Source organism: Alexandromys fortis, unplaced genomic scaffold (assembly GCF_014885135.2).
Source record: "Alexandromys fortis isolate MF-2015 unplaced genomic scaffold, M_Fortis_MF-2015_v1.1 scaffold_23, whole genome shotgun sequence".
In the NCBI taxonomy this organism is placed as follows: Eukaryota; Metazoa; Chordata; class Mammalia; order Rodentia; family Cricetidae; genus Alexandromys; species Alexandromys fortis.
Window position 1 is genome coordinate 9,626,633 of NW_026067907.1, and position 18,263 is coordinate 9,644,895.

Below are 18,263 nucleotides of genomic sequence, written 5' to 3' on the forward strand. Positions count from 1 at the left end.
AGAGAGAGAGAGAGAGAGAGAGAGAGAGACAGCGAGCTGTTACTGGGCATTAGACCCCCAAGGGGGACATGTCTTCCTTTCAGCGTGTGCAGTGTAGTGAGCACTGGTCTGCTAGTGAAGGGTTTGTTGATCTGTCTCTTACTTATCCCTGTGTTCTATGGATTGGAACACCCCCATCCTGGTGTCCCACTTACTTAAGGGAAGCAACAGGAGACATGGGGATGAGGACTACACCAAACCCGTTTGTTTCAGGACTCTATAGCTTGAAGCAAGTCATGGTTTCTGGCTGTGAAGTCTCTGTCCTCTATACCACGCCAGCAAATTATGTAAATCTTCTAAAATGATAGCCACGTGTCCAAAACAGACTCCATAGCATCTCCCTGCTTGTTTACATGAAAATCACACACAAAAAGGCTTTTGTTTAAGGGTTCAGTGGGATCCCCGGTTCCATTGCAATGCCTTGGCCAGGTGCATGCTCTGCCCCTCTTTTCCTGACCTCATTCTAATCTCACCTAAATGTCCCTTCCCTATTTGGAGCCCCTCTGCTCTCACTCTGCCCACTCATTTGCTGTGCTTACAAAGCAGAAGTGTCTGGCCACGGTGGTGGGAAGTGCCTGGTTATATGGTGGGAAGTGTCTGGCCACGGTAGTGGGAAGTGCCTGGTTATGTGGTAGGAAGTGTCTGGTTATGTGGTGGGAAGTGTCTGGTTATGTGGTGGGAAGTGTCTGGCCACAGTGGTGGGAAGTGCCTGGTTATGTGGTGGGAAGTGTCTGGTCATGGTGGTGGGGTGTCTGGTCACAGTGGTGGGAAGTGCCTGGTTATGTGGTGGAAAGTGTCTGGTCATGGTGGTGGGAAGTGTCTGGTCGTGCAGTGGGAAGTATCTGGTCATAGTGGTGAGAAGTGTCTGGCTATGTGGTGGGGTGTCTGGCCATGGTGGTGGGAAGTGTCTGGTCATGCGGTGGGAAGTGTCTGGTCATGGTGGTGAGAAGTGTCTGACTATGGAAGTTTCTGGTCATGGTGGTAAGAAGTGTCTGATCATGGTGGTGGGAAGTGTCTGGCCATGGCTGTTGTTTATTTACTCATGCATCTACCAGCTCAGTGAGAACAGGGACTCGACTTCACATGTGGCATGCTTAGGCCATGTTCATCCTTCGTGCAACATTTGCTGGACAAATGACTAAGGATGCTACCCAGCAACATAGACAGTTTGCTATTAAGTCAAACACAAAGGCCATCCCAGTCTGTCCTTCTGTCTCAGAGAACATTCACTCTGTGAAGTCCTGAAGAGGGGCACCTACCAATCTACTGTCAGACTCTGAAGAATGAACTGGTAAGTACAGTCTGGTCCCGCTGCCGTTCAGAGGCAAACCTCACACTGTCAAAGGGGAATGTTTTCAATGTTTTCTGAAGGTGCACACATGCACACACGCACACACATACTCACAGGCCCACCTGGCCCTTCCCTAGGTAGGACATAAGCATTGTACAGACAACCGTACCAAACTCACTGTCTCCTTCCGTGTCTGACTGGCTGTCTACCTCCCTCCCCACCCTTCCTCTGGGGAACTGTATCAATTCCTCTGCAGACTCCTGCTGCAACCAGGATACATCAGCCCCATAGGTCCCAGTCATATGCATGTTCCTCTCTGGAAAAAAGCTTCAAATATTCCAGTCCATATACTTATAGCAACCAAAAAGAAGGTGCTTTTGTGCCCTAACACCTTTGGCAACCAGAGTTGCACTGGCAAAGGCAGGAAGGCCTGAGAGCTGGGGTGGAAAGCACATCCTTGGGGCCCTGGCTGGACTGCTGTGTCTCAGCCTCCATTCAGGGCCTGTCGCTCTGCCACACAACTGTGATGCACCCCAAGGTTTGTGAGTCACCGTTCCAAGCCCAGGCTTTCAGACGTCAACTCCCAGCCCTTTGCAAGGTCCTGGCAAATTGAAAGTCGCTGCTCTTCAAGCCAGACTCTCCAACGATGCCATGAGCTAGCCTGGCCACGCCTGCCGGCTCCACTAAGAACAGGCTCTCAGGGAACAAAAGTGTTGCGGTCTTAGGAACGTGGCGTGTCACTGTCCCTTTGGTGGAAGATAACTGTGCTGCCCTCGGTCCAGAGAAAGAAAATTAAGCAATTCAGCACCAAGGCCATTGGCTAGAACCAGTTGTCTTTGCTGTTGAATATTAAAGACCAAAGAAGTCTCAGAAGTCTCGGGGCTCTTCAAGCGTTCCCAAATAGCCACTGTCATTGTCACCTTTATACTTGAAAAAAAAAAAGAGAGAGAGAGAATCGATTTCTTTAATACAGAAAGGGAAATTTCTAGCAAATATTCAAAGCTCAAAGATTTCAGATCAGCTAAAAGGCAGGCTCGTGAGGCTCCTTTCAGCAAACGCCCACTCTCCCCGAGGAAGATGTCTCCTATATCCTATCTACTGCAGATCCAGTGTCTCTGCAGGTTAGTGAAAGCAACCTAGGGCTAAAACTGTGGCCATGCAGAGCAGAGCCCGCGTGGCACTAGATTCGGTGAAAAGCATAATAGGGCCATTCTAAGACCAGGGCTTTAAATGGCCTTTCTGTCTCCTGTCTCATGCATCTGGGGCAGGGGACGCTGCATTAAAATGCAGCCAGAAAAATCTCTCATAAAGAGCTTTATTGACGAAAAGGTAAAATTTTAATAACCCTTCAGTAGGTGCCATTCGGGCGGGGGGGGGAGTAATATGTCATAGGACCAGGGTGTTCATGGCCCTCCAAGGGATTCTCCATATTAAAAGAATGTTTTCAGTTTAGAAAGAGCCCAATAGGCAAGTATTCTGAGGGGGTGGCAGTCTTCACCCCACTCTTGCTATGTGGTGAGCCTTTGTGTGCGCTCTCTGCCCCCTGCCCCCATGTGTATGTGTGTATGTGTGTACATGCATGTGTGTGAGTGAGACTACATCCTGCTGAAGGGATTTTCCCCTCCATTTGTAGCTTCACTGCAGAAACACAGAGTAAGGTCTTCAGATTAGTTTAAATTGTGACTAGTGTCCCCAGGACTTCCAAGGCCGCCTACCTGACATACACAATGGAGTCTCACAAGCGAGGTAAAGGAGCCCCACTTGGGGAAAGCTTTTCCTCTATAAAGTATCTATTGGGGATCTGCAGAGACTTCTCCCAGCAGCCACAGAGGCTACCACATAGCTCACAGAAGGAGGCTATGTTGTGCCTTACTTTTTTGCTCCTGCGGCCGTGGTAGAGCTCTGAGGGTACCCTAACACACAAACACAGGCAAGTATAGACGAGGTAGATGTGGGTTGTAAGCACACTAGAGAAAATACTGTAGTGTTGATCAAAAAAAAAAAGGTGTTAAAATATGAGTCCAGGCTTCTTACTCATGGCAGGACCATGAAGGAAGTGAACACAGATCGCCGGGGAATTGCTGGTTGCTTACGGATGTAGCTAAGGGCTTGGTGGCACGGTGACTGGGGACTCACTGAAGCAGCTAAACCCCAAGTGGAAGGATGAAGTTAGTTCCGGGAACCAAGTATGAGGTTGTCGCACAAATAATAAAAACCCAGAGACAGATACTGGGGTTCAAACTGAAAATCAGAAAAGGAAAGCAGCCAGCCTCTAGAGAGACCTTTTACCTCTAACAAATCTTCAGACCAAAAGAGAGTGAGTTTCTGTCTCATCCACCTTGCCTTATATTCCTCTCTAGTGCTGGGATTAAAGGCGTGCACCACCACTGCCAGGGCCAGGCTGTAACACCCGATTCTGTGTTACTCCCTTGGTACAGTCGCGCGCCACTGTACCGCAGTGAGCTGGGCAAGGGCCTGGAGATTGAAAGAACACACAAGAGACCCGGGTCATTTGAAAGGAAATCAACCTTGGGGAAACCCTTAAATACCTAGTTGCTGCACAAGGAATTCTCCCCCAGGCAGGTGGGAAAACGCCACACCCAAGATGGAGTAAACAATGCCCTACAGCTAATCACCAGGAGTGGCAGAGGGGGCACAGGAACAAACAGGGTGTTTTAGCTGGCTGACCAGAAACTGTCCTCAAGATGAACCCCAGGAGCAGGGGTAGACCCGGGCCCTACACCAGGCCTCTATGGCTAACGAGTATGGTTGCTGCGATTAAAGGTGTGTGCCACCACTGCCTGGCTTGTATGACTGACTAGTGTGGCTGCTTTATGTTTTGATCTTCAGGCAAGCTTTATTCATTAAAACACAAGTGAAATATCACTGCAAGAGGTGAGGAACAGACTCGTTTGGTGAAGGTTAGGGTCAAGGCCAAGCTTTAAACTGCTGCTCTGCCTACGTCCACAGTGGACCCTGAGAAGGTTAGCGCCCTGCTCCCGGCCTGTTTCTCTACACAAAAACTGCAAAGAAAGCACTGAGAAGACAGTGTTCTGTGAAAATCACTTAAATCACGGCTCAGATTTTTGTTTCTCAGCAGACGGTGTTCAGAACACAGAACAGAACAGATTATGTATGTAAAAGGTAAACACATTATATAAATATAAGCAAGAATAGAAATTAGATACTCTCTGAAATCTCCGTTCATCTTAGAACACATTGCCATCAACGTGGCCACGGTTGGCTTTGAGTGACTGACGGGCCGCTGTGCCAGGTCGCTCCACACAGTGTGTTAGGATGCTGACCACGGATGGCAAACCCTGTTTGTTTACGGCTGAGAAGACCAAGGCATGAAAAATAAAATTTTTTTCCACATTACACATCCGTGAAGCGATTTTGGTGTTACTACAGAACTCCAGGGAATGTCTATTTTTAGCCCCAGCAAACATGGCCTCCATCACTTTGTAGTTTGTTTCCTCAGCATTTTGCTGGTGAGACTGTCAGCTCAGCTCAGCTTGGTTCACCTCCAGAGAGGCTCAGCCTCCCCCACTCCAACTCCCCCCCCCTCAACATGTCTACCCTCAGCCTGCCCCTAAACCTGACTGGGGGATGGATAAACATGCCAGCTTCCCAAGAACCACAGTCATAAACCAGGGCGAAGGGTAAAACTAGGGTTTAATTACAGCTGTGTACCTTGCTGTAGTGTGTGTGTGTGTGTGTGTGTGTGTGTGTGTGTGTGTGTGTGTGCCGGGCCCCCATGTGGAAGTCACAGATCAACTTGGGGCGTCACCCTTCACCTTCTTCCTTGTTTGAGACAGGGTCTACCATTACTTGCCACTTGGTATATCAGACTGGCTGTCTCCCAGGCTTCCCAGAGTCCCTTGCTTCCTCTTCCATCTTGCTGTAGGATTCCCGGGGTTGCAGATGTTACCTCCACGTCTGACCTTTGCATCTGATCTGAACTGGGGTCCTCACACCCCACTGAACCATCTCTCCAGCTCCGCTTTCATCTTCCTCTGGAAGCTTCTGCTAACACCACTTACCTTATCCAACGTCACTGAGCATGCCATCCATCCAGGGCATGGAGGAATAGGTGAGAAGGTCACTAAAACCAGGCCTGGCAGTGCCTTCTTCACCGGAAATGCTTGTTCCAGGGGTGGTGGCCACCATGTAGAAGAAAAGGGGCATAGCTTGCTGGCCCATACTGTCTGCAGATCCCTGATTCTTACCCAGTGCCCAATATCATCAGGTCCTGGTCTACACCCCCCTATTGTCTCCTGTTCAGATAGAACACTCTGGCTGCTCATGTGACTGCCTGGGGGTTGAGGGAAGAGCCGTGAAAGGGGTCAGGAAAAGCCAAGGGGCACAGGAGTGAAGGCTGGGTGAAGTAACTGCCAGTCAGCAAAAGGTTTCAGGCACTTTGGGGTGAGCACTGTGAGGACTGGTCACAGCCCTGGGGGTGGGGCACAGCTGAGGGGGACAGTCAGAGAAATGAAACCATTTGCTCAAGGTCATGTGATACCATGGCAGCTCCAAGGTATGCCCTACCTCCAGGTACACAGCCTCAGCATATCCAGAGATGTCAGTAGATGTGGTCTCCAGCTCTACACGCTCCGAGGAATGACATCCCACCAGGAACTGGTAAACATTCAGGATTCTGGGTGCCAGGTATCTTAAGCTCATTGGACATCAATTTCTCTCCTCCAAATTGATAAAGTTCTGCCATTGAATCTATGTTAGGAAGAGCCTGGAGGTAATGATCCCTTCTTCCCTCCTCCTCTCCATCTTCCTCCATGGGCCTTTGGAAGGGAGCAAACACAGCCAGAATGACCTCAATCTGGGACACTCTTGGGGGAGTTCATCCCTCAGAGATGCAGGGCTCCTCCCTACTGCCTGCGCCAAAGCTTTTCTCAGAGAGGAAGTGGGATTCTGCCCAAGGTTGTTTGCTGGGGCCTGGGAACTCAGAGTTCCCAAGTGTGGCCAGAGTGAGCAGCACCATGTGCCAGGCTGCAGCCCTCCTGGAGTTCCTGGGGCACCGCTGCCAGGGGCTGCTTTCACCAGCACTGACGGGGGCCGGGACATCAGGGCTTTCCCACAGCCCCTCTCTGCTGGAAGGATACTTGCCATGGCCGTCACACAGGGGCTCGCCTTTGTCTTCCTGGACTTTCTCGTCCATGAGGCTTTTCTCTCTCTAATCCTCTCTGGCCTGATCTCCACATACCCCAGTGTCCAGGCTCTGTCCCTGGCGACCTCTGAAGCAGGGATCTCACTGGGATAGCTTACCCATTGCCTGCCTGCTTGCCTGCCTCCCTTCCTTCCTTCCTTCCTTTCCTCCTCTTCCTCCTCCTCCTCCTCCTCCTTCTTCTTCTTCTTCTTCCTCTCTCTCTCTCTCTCTCTCTCTCTCTCTCTCTCTCTCTCTCTCTCTCACACACACACACACACAAAGATTGGGCCTGTGGCTGTGGGAAGTCACTTTCAAGTTTGCGAAAGGCCCTGTGACAGTCCCTCATCATGGAGAAGCAAATCATTCGAGCCTAGAGTGAGACAAGCACTGACACAGACCATGTGACATCCATACCCTTCCTGGGCTCATAGCACAGTTCCACCTATGGTTCACTTTCCTTAACGAGTGTGCTAACACTGCACTTGGGGCTAATGTGAGGGGGGGTGGGAGAGAGACCTCAGCTTCCCACACACCCTGGAGGAGGTGGGGAGAAGTTGGAGCCAGCTGCAAGGCCCTTCCCCTGCTCCTCCTCAGCCCTCGATTCCTCTGGCTGTTTGTATCCTATGTAGTCTCTTCTTTTTCCTTCTTTCTCTGCGCTATGTGCCAAAGATGCTCAGTAAAGTTCCTGGCCACCTTACAGGTCTACAAAATAAAAGATTACCCATCATCACAGCAAGAGGAGTGGCCGTAAAAAAAGGAACACTTTTTTTTTTTTTTGTCAGTGGGACTGGGCAGAAGGGCCCAGAGAAGGACAAATGCCACCACGATAAAAACAGTATGGGATTTCTTTAATTCTCAGTCACTACCAGGGCAGGCCCAGGAGAGCAGGGGCCAAGCTGTACAGAACCAGGGCATGAGCTGCTGTGGGGTGGCTCCTGGTTTGGTGGTATTCTCTGTGGTAAGCTGTCAGAGCTGCCTCCAAGGAACTTCCACTAAGGCAGGCGTCAGTGCAAAGTTGTCCCCGTTCTCAGTGACACCCACTCAAACCTCTCTCCCCTCCCGCCAGTCTACAAGGCCCACTCACTAGAGAGAGGGTCTGTCCTGCTCCTTTCCCATACCCTGATGGCCAGCATCGTCTTAGAGGCCATGCGCACACAGGACAAAGCAGCAGCACCCACCCACTGTGCGTGACAAGACCCACCAGAAGTCTGTGGGGGTGACAGGGATACTAAGCAGCTCACCTCAACATAAACTGAAGGGGCTCACTCTAGACGAAACCCAGAACTGCCCCGAATGGGAAGGAGAGAGCGTGCAGTTCATTCCAGCCACACGGAGTTCCAAGAGAGACAGAATAATCCAGGTAAAGAAGTAAAACTCGGGAGGCTTTATAGATTATTTGTCTATATGTAGGCTGAGGCAGGAGGATCAGGGCTTTGAGGGCAACCTGACTTATACAGTGAGACTCTGTCTAAAGAAATAAAAGGAAGGAATGAAGGAAGAGAGAGGAAGGAGGGAGGAGAGAAGACAGAAAGCAAAGAAAAAAGTTCCCCGTCTGTCTTGGAACTGTAGGTGGACAGCGATCAGCTGGGGAGGGGCGTGAAGAATGTAGGGAGCTTATGGGAGCATCCTGGAGCTGGATAGAATATGAATTATGAAAGACTAAACGTGTGTTTCTAAAAGTCAGTGAGTGGATCAGTGAGTTGCTCTGTCACCACAGTGTCTGCCACAGAAGCGTAAGCACCTGAGTTTGGATTGCCAGCCAATGGCAATCCATTATGGGGGAGTCACACATTGCTGGTCGCACACATCTGAAACCCCAGCAGGGCAGAGACAGAAGGAGCTCTGGGGCCTGTTGTCCAGCTAATCAGTGAGCTCAGCTTCAGTGAGAAACCTTGACCCCAAAAATAAAGGGGAGAGAGATTCAGAAAGACGCCTGATGTGACTCCCTAGTTTCTGTGTGCGTGTACGCATATGCACACACACAACGCACACACACGTGCACACACGCACACACACGCACACAAGCGCGCACTAGAGAAGACAGCTCTGTACTTCCCTGGAAGGCAATGAGCACAGTTGACCCAACGTCCCAGAGTCTAAGGCAGGAGAGCCAGGCCTTGGAGGCCTATGTGTGCTGGAGCGCATGTGCCCATCAAACTACATGGATGTCAGGAATGCAAGGACTTCTCAGAACCAAGTGTCTTGAGATTGTGATTCCAGGAACGTCTCGGCTGACCCTGTTGCACTTCCTCTCCCCACACCAGCTGCCACCAGAAGGGGCAAGTTACCCCTCGGCCATCAGAAACTTTCACAGTGAAAAGCATCAGTGCCACCAGAGGCCGTCTCCAACATCAGCTCCCGCTTGCTAGCGAGGCAGGAACCCCCCAGCCTGAGCAAGGCCTGACAAGGGGGGAAGTAAATGTTCTGCCTCCTTTTCTGTCCCAGGGCTCTCGGGTATACCAGCAATGCTTGCCATCCAAAAAAGGCTTACCTCGAAGCAAATGGAGGCTTAGCAGCAAGCCTTAGCTCACAGGCAATACAAGGGACCAAAACAAGCCAAACAATGTCCTAAGACAGAGTGGCAAATTCCGGGGGTAGAATGTCATGCAGTGTACCACGGAGATCTAGAGTGGGTCTCCATGCCATAGAATGGACACACTGGAGAGAGGCTCCGTGACCACTCACAAGGAAGAACCCTGGATCCACTCTTTTTCTTTAAACAAAGCCGCCGTGAAAACCATAAATGAGGTATTGATAAGAAAACATCAGTAAAATGGAAAGCAAAGATCAGTGAACCAGAAATCTTGCAGTCCTGAGGTACATTCCCAGAAGTGTGTGCCCTAAGTCATCCACTGTGTCCGTCTGAAAGGCAGAAATAAGGTTCACTCCTTTGATATTTGCTTGTCGCGGTTTTCCAGAGTGCTATAGTCCACAAAGTCCCCATCTGTCACAGGCTGAACTGTCTCCCTGCAGGACCCACATGGTCCTGGTCTCTACCCAACTTGTACCTTAGAATGTGGCCTTGTTGAGACAGACCCGCTCAGAAAGGAAGGCGTCACTGTCCTCAGCTAAGTTGGGGTGAGTCCCACTGGGGCGCAGAGACCATGGTCCCTTTCACACAGGGAAGATGTGTGTGAAGATGAAGTAAGAGACTGGGTTGTTGCTACATGCTGAGGGACACAAGGATGCCAGTCACCACCAGGAGGTGGTTGACAGTGGCAGCAGGACAGATCCCCCATCCAGACTGGGCAGGGAGCCACCTGGCAGCTATGACCTCGAACTTCAAACTTCCAGAATACCCACGGCAAAGCCGTATATCTCTGCCAATCACCACCAGGTCATTTATGCCCACCTAGCAAACATGACATCTCTAACAACAACAATCAATTATTTAACTTTTAGAGTTAAAAGTAGGCCTGGGTGAGTGCCTAAAAGACTCAGAGCAGCTGTCCCTACCGAGGAACTGCAGCCTCCTGGGTTGGTAGCCCCTTTGCCCTCAGCTACATGAGAGCAGCATCCTTCTGGCACAGCACCAGAACTCTAGAGAGCCTTCCCTTCCCTCTCCCCTGCGGGTCTCATGAGTCAGCCTACAGGAGTCACTTCTGCTCCCCGGAGCTGATGGAGACCCTCCCAGAAGCACAGAGTCCGGCCTGACCACATCCCACGTGGCTCAGACTAGGATGTGGTGGCACCTGTTATGTGGGTGGCACAGGTCGTGCTGGGGGCATCATGGAGCCCACGTGGGCCTCCAGAGCCTTGGCGCGCCTCCTCCCTGTGAGCGGCAGTCTATAATTACAATGGATCACCTCACCCTCAGCTTCTCCAGCTCTAGGGCTGGACTCAGAAACCTGAACCACGGCAGGACCAGCAGATCAAAATAACTTCCAAGAATAACCAGGCAGCCACGGGCCTAGACTGGGGCTCTGCGTGTGGGTCTGCATGCTGAGGCACTCGGGCTCTCTGCCTGGGCCTTCGCTTCCGCCAGAGCTCCCCAGGAATAAGTTATCAAGTCACACAGCCTGGAGCTCAATCAGCTGAGACAATCAGAGGAAGTGTGGCGCTTTCTCCACATGCCAGCCAAATGGGGAGCCCGCTTATCAAAGGGACAAGATTTATTCAGTTGCTACAAACTTCCAAAGACTTCCTTTCCCAAGAGCAAGGCCCACAGGAAGGGTCATGTCCTTCAGCCACGTCCAGTGAGTCAGAAGTGCCATCTGCTTCACTTCAAGCTAGTCAAGTCAGGTGACTTCCACCCTGCCCCCAGCCACTGGCTCTGAGCACACAGCTGCCCCAGCAGAGGTCTGCCCAAGGGTCCAGAGACAAAAGCACAGTGAGCTCTCAGGCCGCAGAACATAGATGGCAGAGTACAAACTGCCGCCACAGGGGAAATGGGGTGCAGGGTCACGGGTTGCGGGTTGGCCCTGGGCCCTTGCTCAAGCCTCTTCTCTCATCCAGGGCTCATTCCTCTCTTTCTAAGATGGAAACTCTGCAAACTCTACAGAGTCCACCATCTCTCACGCCCGGCAGCTTGTCTCCTAGGAGGCTGAGCCCCTGGTCTCACAGCCCCCTGATTCTTTGCCTGAAGACCTTTTCCTGTACCCTGTGCTTGAACTGCAGGCTTCCTGGGGCCTGGATGTGACCTCCGTCAAGACCATCCAATCACACAGGAGAGAAGAGCAGGCCAGCCACACCCACTGTTTCAAACACACAGAAGGAACAGAGCCAATTCCAAACCCCACAGTGAGGTTTGATCCTGGACCGCACTGCATACACATTGCACTCCTTCGTATTGCATCTGATAGATGTTCGTCTGGACCCTCTGAGGAAGAGCTTGCCCCACCCACAAGTGGAAGCATTTCCCAAGCTCTCATGGTCTCCCTGGCTTCAGATGACAGCCCACCAACAGCACAGAGTGTCTTGCCAATCCCTGAAGAACACACAGCCCAGACTCAGAGGGTGACGTTTGAACAAACTTGTATCAAAAGGAGCCGAGCCTCTCTCATAGGGTGTGTGCCCATGGGTGGGGGCAGGGGAGAGGGTGGTGAGCTTCCTGATTAGAAGGTGGAGGTAGGGAAAATAAGTAAGCAGTGTGGATGCATCCACACCTCACTGTCCATGGAGGCTTCGCTGCTGACCTGGCGATTTCTAACAGTATGGACATAGTTTCCGAGCCTGTTTCAAAACGACAGGTCACCCAGCACTGGCATGTCCTTGTGCTCTTGTTGAGGTGGGCAGAACCTATGTCCCCACCACTGAGTCCTTGGACATTCTAGTCAGGGGACAGCTGGGTTCTCAGTGCAACACCCCCAAGCCCCCTCCTCTGTGTGCTCTGACATCCCCGCCTCTTTCCTGTTCCTGGCTGGGCTGAATAGTGGGTTTGAGTGTGGGCACAGGATATACCCCAGTTAGGCAACACCCACCAGAGGCCTGGTAAGTTCTTCCACCCCAGCCTTCTCTGCCTGGCCCTTGACGTAGAGGTATGCCCCTGGATTCTTAGTGTGTCTACCAATCCATCAGCATCTAACTGAACACCCACAGACATCTGCAGCCTTTGGAGGGAGAACCATTCAATCACACAGTGCTAACTACACTACTGCCCGCTTGAATGCGATGCCTCTGCTTGAAGTCTACGGTGCTTAGCCAATAAGATGTTTGTATTTCATAGGTTGAAGTGAATCCCCACAGGCTGGTAAAAGTGGTGACCCTCGAAGAATAAAGCCTGGATGCCTTCCTGCTTCTTGTTCTGCCCTCTGTGTGCTCCTTCAAGGGTTTAGTCCACGCTGGGCATTGGTATAAGGATGGTGCCTATTAAGAGGGCTCAACCTCCCCCCCCCAGGCCACCTTTTTTTAATATGAAGGCTTTTCCCCACATGTCCTAGATAAGCTTCCATTTGGCTCTCACAGGTATCCTTGGTGATAAGCCAAAACCAAGCACTACAAAGGAAAGGACCCCATGCTGATGTAGTCAGTCCTCTGGGGGGAAGGGAGCAGGTGTCATCAGGACTAAAGAAGCCATAGAATATACCGCAGCCAGCCGGGCGGTGGTGGAGCACTTCTTTACTCAGGAGGCAGAGATAGGTGGATCTCTGTGAGTTCAAGGCCAGCCTGATCTACAGATAAACTGCTGGGAGGCAACAGAACACAAACTGCCTACAATTTCAAGGACTTTTAGAGTACCTAAAGTCTTTCTATAAGACAGCCCTAAGATCCCCTAAGAGCTACAGACTAGATACATCAACACCCTGACCCACAGAGATGAGGGAGATCCATGGAAAGCCTATGTTCCAACAGGGGACATCACGCAGAAGATTGTCGTGTCATGTGTGAATGCAGGAAACTAGGCCAAGAGTGAGAGCGGTCCAGGGTGTGGGGTATACAGAAACGTGGAGTTGGTTGGTTGGAAGGGTGGAGCCTACTCCAGAAGGAAAACTGGCAGGAAACAGGCATCCCACACCCAGAAAGAGGCCAGGGGTTGACACCATGATAGGCAATTGCAGTTGCTTGAGGTCGCAATGGAGCCATGGGCCAGCCCACTGGGGTATTTGTGTTGAGTCCTCTTGACGACAGCATGAATTCTGAGAACAAAGCTTCCAGGCTCAGGGATGTGTACCTGGAACCTCGGGGACAGAAATAGCTGTTCTCCGCATGTGCACCTGGGGACTTGCTCCCTGCACTTTGAAGAGAGCTTTGTCATTTATTAAAGAGGACTCCTCAAAGGCACAAATCAGGCGACAACTGACCATTTCAAACCTGGCTGGGGATCCATCAATGCAAAATACTCTCGACCATTCAATTCTCTCTCGAGTAACTTTTCCTTCAGAAAAGTCTGGTGACGTTTGGCATAATAGAGAATGATTTATAAGATCAAAAGGATTATTGTTCTTACAACAATGAAGAGATAGACACAAGGGAGCAAGTGTGACTCTGAAGGGGAGTGACAGCTTCCTTGAAGATCAAATATACTTATCCAGCTCCTTTAAAGAAAAGTCAGAAAGTGTCCTAACAATGATGTAAGACCCCGAGATATCACATCAGGTAAAGGTGCTTGCTGCCAAGCCTGACGACCTGAGTTTGATTCCCCAGGATCTGCACTCCTAGGAGGAGAAAGTCAACTCCCACAAATTATCCTTGAACCTCAACACACACACACACACACACACACACACACACACACACACAGAGAGGGAGAGAGAGAGAGAGAGAGAGAGAGACAGACAGACAGACAGACAGACAGACCTTCCCTTCCCTGGGAAATAAATTTAGAAAAAGAAAATCCATGACATAGGTAGCTTATCATAATTCCATCCCAGAACTGAATTTTATACCTTCCTATAAGTCAATACAAAATGAAGAGCAATGGGCTATACATCCTTGACATGTGTTATGGAGAAATTACTGTTCTTTTATACATATTCAAATATATTTATTAATTAAAAACTAAACAAACAGTCAAATAAAATTTTCTCTACTTATAAAAAATAAAATGCATTGACCTATAGCTTCATCTGTGCCTCACCCACACATATATGCTATTTCAAAAATATGTTCAATCATTTTAACATAATTATATTCTCCATGAGATTATCATATATATATGGTCTATCTTTTTTAGTCATCGTGTAACATGTTGTAGACCTGGTATTTTATGGCAAAATAGCCATTCCTGTTTTGTGAGTTTTTGTGAAAAGATATCTATCTATCTATCTATCTATCTATCTATCTATCTATCTATCTATCTATCTATCTCCTCATTCATTATTCTAATCTTTATTACCACAGCATCTGCACTATGCTGAGGGCTCCAACACACTAATCCTCTGCTATCTCTCCGTATTCTACACCGCTGTTTTACAGCCATGAGATGGGAGACTCACTGTGAGCGGTCATACCGCTTACACCCTTTGTTCCTCGGCACACACGATTGCACAAGGCCTGTGTCAGTTTAGCTGACTTGGTATTTTAATAAGTCCACCCTCTGATTCCTATCTTGTTTCATAGAGAAATTTGACATTGTTGGCATCATGTGAAACAGACACCCACCATGGACAGACACAGGGACCTGTTTGCTGTTTGTCACACAGTTTGCTTCAAAGATTTCTGCCATCACTTGACCTAGTCATCTTCATTGTAAAATTAGCATGAACAATATGACTCACCCTCCTGGATTCTGCTCCCTGCTCACCACTCATCATTGAGACATAAACCCCAAAAAGATAGCCTCCTTTAAAATGATCCCATCTGACCCCCCAATGAGCTACAGACACCACTCCTGTCACATGAGCAGACAAGGTTCTCCTTTTGGCTCCATTCTGCAGCTTAAGAGCTCAACTACCCCAAGTTAAAATAACATGGCTCACTGGAGTCATGTGTCCAAGGAACCAAAGGTCATGTCTCCTAGAATATAGATTACTCAAAATCTGTATTCAAAATCTACTGTTCTTGTCTCTTGAGTAATTCTGGTAATGAAGGTAATGGGGTCAGTTCCCATGATTATCCTAGCCGGAGACCAACTCTCCAACGCTCAGCACATTCTTCCACTGCTGCAGAGGATCGGAGGGTCCTTGGCAGCCCCCCGGCCTTTCTGGTTACACAGAGGCGGCCTCTGGGAACCGCTGACCACTTGGCCCCTGTTGGGGCTGACACATACAGCAGTCAGGTTTTGGTCTCCTCCTCTCACCTCCCTGGCTTGAAGTTGCCTTTCACGTCAGACTTCGCTCCCTCCCCAGTGTCTGGTGTGTTCGTTCCTCTGCCTGTTTTAAGATGGTCTTACTTAGCCCAAGTTTGCCTTGAAATTGTGTTCGAGCTGAGTCTGGCCTTGAATCCCCGATCTCTTGCCCCCATCACCCAAGAGCTGGCCACAGATGTGTGCCCCATGCCCGACTCCCTGAGTCTTGGGTTAGCTGATTTACAGGCTCCATGCCCTCCTTTCTTTTCTGCTGACATTCTCCTGGCCATCTGTGTTGATAAGTTTTGCTTCAATATGACATAAGCTAAAGTCATCTAGAAAGAAGAAACCTTAGTTGAGAAATGCCTCTTTAATACTGGCCTGTAGACATTTTCATTATTGATGATTCATGTGGGAAGGCCCGGTCCATTACAGGTGGGGCCACTCCTGAACAGGTAATCCTGGGCGATAGAAGAAAGCAAGCTGGATAAGCCAAGGGGATCAAGCCAGTAAGAAGCATTCCTTATGGCCTCTGCTTCAGTTCCTGCCTCCAGGTTCCTACCTCGACTTCCTGCCCGACTCCCCGACATTGACTGAACCAATCTTCCCCTCCCCAAGTTGCTTTTGGTCAGTGTCTTGTCACAGGAACAGAAACCAAACTAGGACTCCTGTGCTGGTGACTTCTACTGCCAGTTTGCTTCCGTCTTGGTGATGCTTCTGCAGCCGGTCCCAACTGGGAACTTTTCCAGTCTTGGACAAAAGGCAGGCCAATGAGAGTGTGGGAGTCAAGTGCTCACAAACACACCACTTAAAAGGTGTTCACAGGTGGGGGACGTCACACCTGGCGTGCTTAGGAATCAGCAGCTCGTGCACACTCTGCTCTTAAAATACACCACCTGGAAATTCCAAATGCGGACAACGGCTACGGTGACCGTTCTCCAGCAAATACGCTCAGCTGCCTCCTTCCAAAGCTGGCTTTGTAGAAACCCATCACAGATGCTGCAGACACGGCACTTCTAGCGCGGCCTTTGCGGGGCTGCATTTAGAACGGCTCGTTACTACACCAGGAGCAGAGTGAGAGGTACCTATGTATGCCTGTATAGGAGGATGGCACAGAGACGTAACCCCCGGGCACATATGGGAAAACAGAGAAAGGGAATGATTATGTTAGTAAGCCTCGTGTGCATGTGTGAGTGCGTGCATGCGTGTGTGTGTGTGTGTGTGCGTGCGTGTGTGTGTGTAAAAGTGCACATGTGTACACAGGCCTGTCAAAGCCAGAGGTCAGCTTCTGCTATACAATTTGTGAAGAATTCCAGCTGGCCCGAACACGGAAAACACAGGCCCAAGCATGGCAAATGTGGCGCTGACAGGTTCTGCCTTTTACCCTTCTTCCTCTTGCTAAAAACCTTTAGATCACATTCCTAAAGCTAGCCCCCAAAGGCCCATTCCCTCATTTGGCCACTGACTCATTCCTGAGACAAAACACAGAGGTCAACAATCAAATTCATTATTTTGTTAATATGTCCAGTTAGGACTTCCCAAGTCACCCTAACACAGACTCTTCCTTTTCTTCTTAAAAATTCACTTCTGGAAAAAAAGAAAAAGAAATGCCTGCTTGCTGCTACTTGTCACCTTTGCGGCCCCACCCCCACCCCACCCCATCCTGCTTCCCCTCCAGGGTAATAAACCTCCCTGTGCTGAGAATTTGGTGTCTGGGTGTGGGGTGTGTCTTGCACCGACTCCAAGGGAGCTGACCCTCCCTTATACTTTGTGTCTGGCCAGGAAGGAACGCTCCTGCTCCTATGAGCCCCAGCCATCCACTGGCCTCTGCTTTCCCAGCTCTGGGATTAAAACATGGCCCACCATGCTTGGCTTTTTTCTTTTTCTTTCTCTCTCTCTCTCTCTCTCTCTCTCTCTCTCTCTCTCTCTCTCTCTCTCTCTTTCTCTTTTGCATCCTGGGGACCAAACTCAGACCCTTGTGCTTGCCAAGGAAGCACTTTAAGGACTAAGCTCTCCTCCCCAGTCCCTGAGGACTCTTGCTAATGTGTCAGTGTGGCCGCCTCCATGAACAGCAGCGGGTGGGAGAGGACGCGACAGGCCCTAAACTTTCGCTACAAGGATTCCTTGACTGCATGGCTTAGTGCCTGGGTCCCAACAATGTCATATTAAAACAGCCCTAAAAATAAGGGCTTATGTCAGGAGGCAGGAGGCCAAGAGCTGGAGACATGGGGCAGGAAGAGAATCCAAACCCCAGCAACAGTGTTCAGTGCCCTTTCCTTTCCTGGGGACGCTGAAGAGCAGTGTGCCCACAGAGGGTCAACTCTGGCTCCTGAAGTACCCTACTGTGGTCACTTTCCCATCATGATCTTATCCCAGGAAACGGCTACTGTACCCAGGCCTGAACTCCTAGGCCAGCGTTCAGCTGGTGAGTCTGAGGGGTGGCTGGACGGCAGCCAGGACTCTGACGACCACCAGGCCTGTGAGCGTCTCTTCTGGCCTTGCAACTCTTCTCACAAAAAGCCACCTATGGTCTGGACAGGGACAGATGAGAGACGTACAGGCAGGCATGTGGCTTCCAGTGCACACCAGCCTGCAGGCCAGCCAGCTCCCTAAGTGCCCCAAGAGAAGCTTCAGGTTGGCCAGCTCAGCCGGCTGCCAGCCGTCACTAGGAACATTTTTATTTTCTGATTGTTAACTTGTTGGGAGTCGTAGAGGCTCGTGAGACAGCCAAGTGGTTATGGGCTCAAAGGCTTTGTGAGAGATTTTCTCTGAGGGCTCGTTAATGTGCTGTTTTAATGGAATATTCCCCAATCTGAATCCCGCACTGGAGCTTTTAATAGAGCCGATAAGCGCTGGGCAGGGTGTGTGGCAGAGCAGACATGCCTGCTACCCTCCTCACTGAGGAGGTGAGAGGGCAGAAGAGGAGGAACGATGGGGCAGGATGAAGACAGTAGCTCACAGACTGACATTAAAAACCGCAAACGGGGTAGGACCGGCACCCCATCCACAGGGAAGATTAATAGGGTAGTTAAAGACACATTCTGGTGGCCAAGCTCCACGGAGCCGCCTCTCAGAGCTACCATTAACTTGGATAAAACCCATAA